This window comes from Eschscholzia californica, unplaced genomic scaffold (genome assembly GCF_041429995.1).
Source record: "Eschscholzia californica isolate CP2 unplaced genomic scaffold, dmEscCali1.0.p SCAF_5, whole genome shotgun sequence".
NCBI lineage: Eukaryota > Viridiplantae > Streptophyta > Magnoliopsida > Ranunculales > Papaveraceae > Eschscholzia > Eschscholzia californica.
This window is the reverse complement of record NW_028238472.1, coordinates 20,330,437-20,336,784: the sequence shown is the minus strand read 5'-3', so window position 1 is coordinate 20,336,784 and position 6,348 is coordinate 20,330,437. Positions and strand designations below refer to the sequence as shown.

General features: G+C 34.8%; 1 long non-coding RNA gene across 1 annotated transcript; it reads left to right on the top strand.

Annotated features, from left to right (window-relative positions):
- Positions 1-1,146: 1,146 nt before the first annotated feature.
- Positions 1,147-2,236, top strand: LOC147537736 (uncharacterized). The gene is made up of 3 exons (XR_015226185.1): positions 1,147-1,665; positions 1,763-1,799; positions 1,999-2,236. It is a non-coding gene; the product is annotated as an uncharacterized LOC147537736 (long non-coding RNA).
- The last annotated feature ends 4,112 nt before the right edge of the window (positions 2,237-6,348 follow it).

The following is a 6,348-nucleotide window of genomic DNA, read 5'->3' as shown; positions in this document are numbered from 1 at the left end:
CATAGCGAAGTCCGTCCGATCTTCAAACTAACCTTGAACCAGGCTAGATCATGTGAAAAGCTAAAGCGTGTCACCACTAACTTTCTGTATACTATCTAACACATCAGCAAGAAGATCTATCAAATCTTAAAAGACACGTAAACAAGAAAACTTATATATTTCACAATCATTAAAGCGTGGTTCCATCTAAACCGCCACCGCATACCGGTCATCATAGTCGGTCAACTGATCTGTATATAAATATCAGGTTCCCTAATCAATCATGTAAGGTTTAACTTCTAAACTCACATTTTCAATTTAATTTTTTAACTACAAAAATACTTCACTGACTTGAACGTTAAAATTTTTTTTAAAATTTTTTACGAGTTCTGTCCATCAAATCAAAGAGAAGAAATTCATTGTTTGGTTTATTGATCCCTTACTACTTGAGTGATAATCTAAAAACCAATTTTAGACAAGATGAGTATTTCAGCCAGCTGCCCTCCCCATACGAATCGTACTCGACCCTCCAGTTGCTACACCTTTAAGCGATCATAAGTGTGGTGTACAGTATGTAATCATCATTGCAATTTTAATCATTGATAGTGGGGCCTCTAAGAAAATTGTCCTTTTCTTTAAGTAGGCCATGGAAAGGAAATTCAAGGTAACCCTACTTAGTGGAACTACCATGGGAATCTAAAAATGGGTTGAAAGAAAAGGTGGAATCCACTTAGCTAACTAGGGTTTTGATATATAGAACAACAAAGGTTTTCATTTTGTTCAATGGGGACATAAATAACATGAATCCAAGTAGTTTTGACAACATTTGGCTCTTTCGGATGTGTAAAGAAGAGATTCCACTTGATTAAATCCATGATTGGTGCTAGGGCTGGGAAAACGGTCCGGAAACCCACGATCCGGCCCGTTCGGCCCGAACCGTGAGAGACCGATGACCGAAGTAGCCCCGAGCCGGGCTAGCCCGGCCCGATATAACGGGCTAATAGGGCCGGGCTCGGACAGGTTCTCAATTCCGAGTCCCGGCCCGTTAAGCCCGTCCGAGTCCCGGCCCGATTGAGTCCGCCCGCTACCTGCCCGATAGAATCCCAGCCGTTGGATCTAAACTTATCCTTCATCTCTTATATATACCCTAACTCAAATAGAAACCCTAACCCTCATATCTCTTTCTCTGCCTCTCACTCCGCCTCCCTCTCCGCCTCCCTCTCTCCCCCTCTCACTCTGCCTCTCAAACATAAACCACAACTAAGTAGCTAACCCTAAGCCTAAATCCTTTACCTCTTTCAACTCTCATTACCTCTTACCGGAAAAACAGTCTTCAGATGAAGAAAACAGAGGTTGATACTGCCGGATTATATGAAAAAGTAAGTATGGATGGAGCTTTTTACCTGAGAAAAATTGATTTGAAGGTTTATAATGGGTACCCAGAACTTCTAAAAGCTTTAGAAAATATGTGCTATTGGAAAATATCAGAGAGAGAAAAGGGTATAATGGATCCGAAATTTCTATTTCTTGAATTTTTTTCCTTTTTTTTTTGATTTGTTTGTTTGTTGTGGAACAAGAAATGGAACCAAGAAAAGTAATGAAGCTAGGGCTTCATTTATACTCTTCATTTTCCTCATATTTGTTGTCATTTTAGTCACCACTGAACTTCACTTTGAAAGCATGAAGGTATATTTGCCTGCTTTTCTAATTCAAGAAACTATGTCATCATCATTTTGCTCCTTTTCTTGTAATAATATTAATGACCTAATTTCATCTTCTTCAGATGGATAGGGGATGGTAATCTGATTCGACTATGGTGGGTAAGTTACTGTTATCTCAGTCTTAGAACAAAAAAAAATCACATTTTTTTTTCTATGATCATTATTGGATTTGATTTCTATTTTGTGTAAATATCAATAGGAAATGGCAAATATGAGTCTTACGCAAAAGAAAAATGTCAACCTCTTGATCCAATGTATCCTGTCTGAAGTTAACCTAATTCAATTTTTTGTGTTCCAGGAATCCGAATAACAAAAAACCAAACATAGAAGATGAAGTAGACGAAGAGGCTTGGGTTGTGGTTGTTAAAGATCTATTAAAAGAACCCTAAAACAACCCACATAGAAGATGAAGATGAAGAGATTGAGATCTGAATATATCATTTTATTTTTTTTATTTATGTAATTTCTTTGTTTATTTTTTTTTTGTAAATTTTGTTTTGTAAAGTTACTAGTATTATAAATGAAATTAAGTCAAATTCTTTTTTTTTTTTTTTTAAAATAATACCCGAGCCCGTTGGAACCCGCTCGGGCAGTCGGGCTCGGACGGGCTACGGGCACTTAGATTGCGTGTTTCGTCCGGCCCGATCCGCCCGACTCCCTACCTCGGGCTCTGTTTATCCGAGCCCGATCCGCCCGAGCCCGACACTTTGTAGCCCGAGCCCGTCTGCGTCCGCCCGATTCCCACCCCTAATTGGTGCCACCCCACACCCTTAAAATTGAAAAAATACAAACTAACTTGAATGCACCAATAATTGTTGGATAAGAAAAGGATATATCCTCTCTTTAAAAGTAATATTACTCTTTAAACTAGTAAACGTTAAAAGCAGTGAAAACCCTAAGGAAAAATCAATATATAACCTCTAATTTATTCAATTCAGTCTTATTTCTATTTAAAATGAGTTTGAGATCTTGTCTAACGTTTATCACTCTTGTTCCCACCAACCCAAACCAAAGAAAAGCTCAAAAAATTAAAACAAATGTGAATTACATCCTTTAATTTGTTTCAATTCTTTGTTGTTGTTTTTTTTGTTGAAATTTAATTCTTTGTTTCTTTTTTTGTTGAGGTAATTCTTTGTTTCTTAGTGTTGGTTAAATGATGGTTAATTAAGTCAAGTACAAAAAATGTGTAAGGATTATTCAGATTCATATAAATATTTATGGTGGCCAATACGTGGACAACCGTTTTTCTTATATGGACAACTATTTTCGGGCCCGATGTGAGTCTACTATGCTTGACTTAGTTGACTTTGATTTAATAAGGGGACAACTCCATAAAACCTTTAATATTAACAGTTAGTAACTTGTGGACCATTAACAAAAATAATAATTAAAAATAGAAAACCTAGTTGTCTTCTTCATCATCATCTTCTTCATCTTGTTAATCTTCTTCTCACCTCATGAGTTTTGCTAAAAAACAGGTACTCATTTCTTCGTCCACATTTATATTTCAATACATGAACTAATAAAATAGTAAAGTACCAATGTTCAGTTGTTTAGTCGTTCAAATGATTAGGAAAATGCTAATTGTCTTCAATTATCAATGAAGATTTGTAGCAATCTGTTATACTCATTTTGGTACTGCAAGGATACTGTTAACATGATTTTTGTTTTGTTTTTTGTTTGTCAGATTGATTATTTATTTGGAAGCAACCCTATAGAAGGAGGTCCATACATAGGTAGGTTTTGGAAACAACTCACCAAAACAGGCTCACCACAGAGGAGCATCAGTCTCAGTGATGAGCAATAATGAAATTATACATGGCCCAATGAGTTTTGCTTCCTATTTCTCAAAGAACCAACCAAACCCTAACGAGTTAATCGGTGCAATTGTTGGTGGACCAGACTTTTTTGGTAACTTCATTGATCAAAGGTGGGGATCTCCTTACCAGTTTCCGACTCCCCTTACCAATAGCCATGCTTAGACCATGTACTTTTGTTAACTCCTCAGCTATTGTTTTGTGGGAACAATCACTGCTACTATTTCGTGAGACACTCCCAAAACAGTAGCAGTTAGTGGGCTCATTTAGATCTACTTGTTTGCCACTCCAAAAATTTTCTCTCTCTAGAAATTTGAGTGTTGGTGATGAAGAAGAAGTAGTTAAAGAAGAAGACCAATCTTAGGGTTTATGGGGGAAAAAAGATTTAAAATAGAACATCTAATTTCAAGAGAACTTGAGTGAAAATAATCGAAAGTTGTTCCCTTAAAAATTGTTGTCCATATAAAAAATTAAATTTTTCTGGTTGTCCACGTAAAATAGTTGTCCATATAAGAAAAACGGTTCTCCACGTATTGGCCACCATATTTATATGCATATTCAACGTTGCATATGGCCCTAAGAGTCTTTATGCAGCATTTAGGACCCAAATATCTTAATTGGTGGTTACAATGATTATCCAAATTCATGATATATTACATATTATATTATAATCATGATATATCAATGCCATTGAAATGTAATGACTCTAGAAACTTTGATCAATTTTTCGTGTGACCCTAAGAAATGCCAGGATGGCGTCAAATTTTAACCATTGTTAATGTAATTCTGTCCTTTTTCCCATATTTTTGTTTCAGTCCCCATTCTTTTTGTCTTCTCACTTTTCATCTTCATCATCATTTTGATCTCCTTGTCTTTCTTTGTCTCAGATGATGCGGAGAGATTTTCAGAAGATCTTCAAAGAACATTACATATCATCAAGTTTAGCTACTTTAGTAGTTTTTTTATTTTTTTAGTTGAGAATTATTGATTTTATCAATTTTATATATTTAGAAAACCTTCTAGGTTTTAGATTCAAGTTTTTTATTTAGATAGAAGTTGTTATTATAATTTGATTAGGTTTAGGAAACTAGTATTTTATTTATTGGAAGTTGTTAATTAGAGTCTGTTTAGGTTTAGGAAACTCCTAATGCTATATAAAGGGGATTTAGTAGTTGTTTTGTTCATCAAGTTGATCAATAAGAATTCAATATTTTAGTTAAAAATTAATATCCAACTGATGCAGCCGAAAACTCCAGAAAGAATTCGATCTTGGTCTAAAACTTTTAAAACTCAGAAAAAACCTTAGATCTTCGTCTAAAGACCATAGAACCGAAACTAAGAAGATTAAGCTAAAATAATGAATTCTTATTGATCAACTTGATGAACTAAACAACTACTAAATCCCTTTTCTATAGCATTAGGGGTTTCTTAAACCTAAACAGACTCTAATTAACAACTGCTAATAAATAAAATACTGGTTTCCTAAACCTAATCAAATTCTAATAACAACTTCTAACTAAATAAAATACTGGTTTCTAAAACCTAGAAGGTTTCTTAAAAATATGAGACTGAAAAAACTAGTAATTCTCTTCTAAAAAAATAAAAAAACTACTAAAATAACTAAGCTTGATAACATGTAATATTCTTTGAAGATCTTTTGAAAATCTCCCTGCATCAGTCTCATCCACTTAGGAAAAACTCGTCTCGAGTTTACTGATTGACTTGATTGTTCTCCTGTGATATGCCCTTTTCGTGAATTGTGCATAGGAATCACCAAACTTTCAGATTGGATTAAAGATTTTATTAGGTCACAGAAAATTTTCTGACTATAATTGTGATGCAATTCAAGCTCTATTTTCACCCTAACAATAAACTTGTGAATGTCATGAATACAGAGATCAAGAATTACCAACTTTGATGAAGAGCTTTCCGATAAATTTTCAAACTACTCCATGTGAAAAAACTTGAGATTCACAAAACACTACAAACGGATCTTCGTATGAAGGAACTTCAATTGAACTAAAGTCTAACTTGTTAAGTTTCTCGTCTTTTGATTCAACTTCCTTTAACTCAATTTTCTGAATCACTTCAATTTCTTGAACAACTTCTTTAGAAACAAATCCCTCATCATGTAAATTGATATTATGAGACTTTTCCGTGAACACGATAACGTCGGATTTTGCTTCATGAATAATATTATTTGGATTATCTATGGTCACAATTCGTGGTTTCAACATTCTCTAAGGGAGTTGTTTTTACCTTTTTTGTAGTTAAGCGAGGTTGTTCTTCCCTTCGAAATCCAAAGTTCCTATGTTCTCGCTCTTGAGCTTCAATTTTTAGGGCTAAGTTGTACGCAGCTTGAATAGTCCATACTGTAACTATCCCCACCTCTTCTCGCAGATTAAATTTTAATCAGCTTAGAAACCGATTTGCTATAACATCTTCATATTCTGTAATATTTTCCATAGTGTTTCTTTGAGCCAATCTCGAAAAATCCTCACAGTACTCACTCATAGAACGTAGCCCTTGTCTACAATTCTGGTATATCCTGAATAAGTGTTGATGATAATTAGGAGGTAAGAACCTTTCCCCTCTTTCATAGACGGCCAATCTAGATGGGTGCCTTTCCTTCTCATTCTTAGATGTTGTAATTAATCCCACCAATCTGCAACAGTCCCTTTAAGTCGACAAACAATAATTTTAACTATCTGCTCATTGAGAAGAGTAGCTGATATATTGACTTGTCGGTCGACTTTATCTACCCAATCAAGGAAGTTTTCTATAGATAAATACCCATCAAAGATTGGTATCTCTTCATTGATCTTGTATTC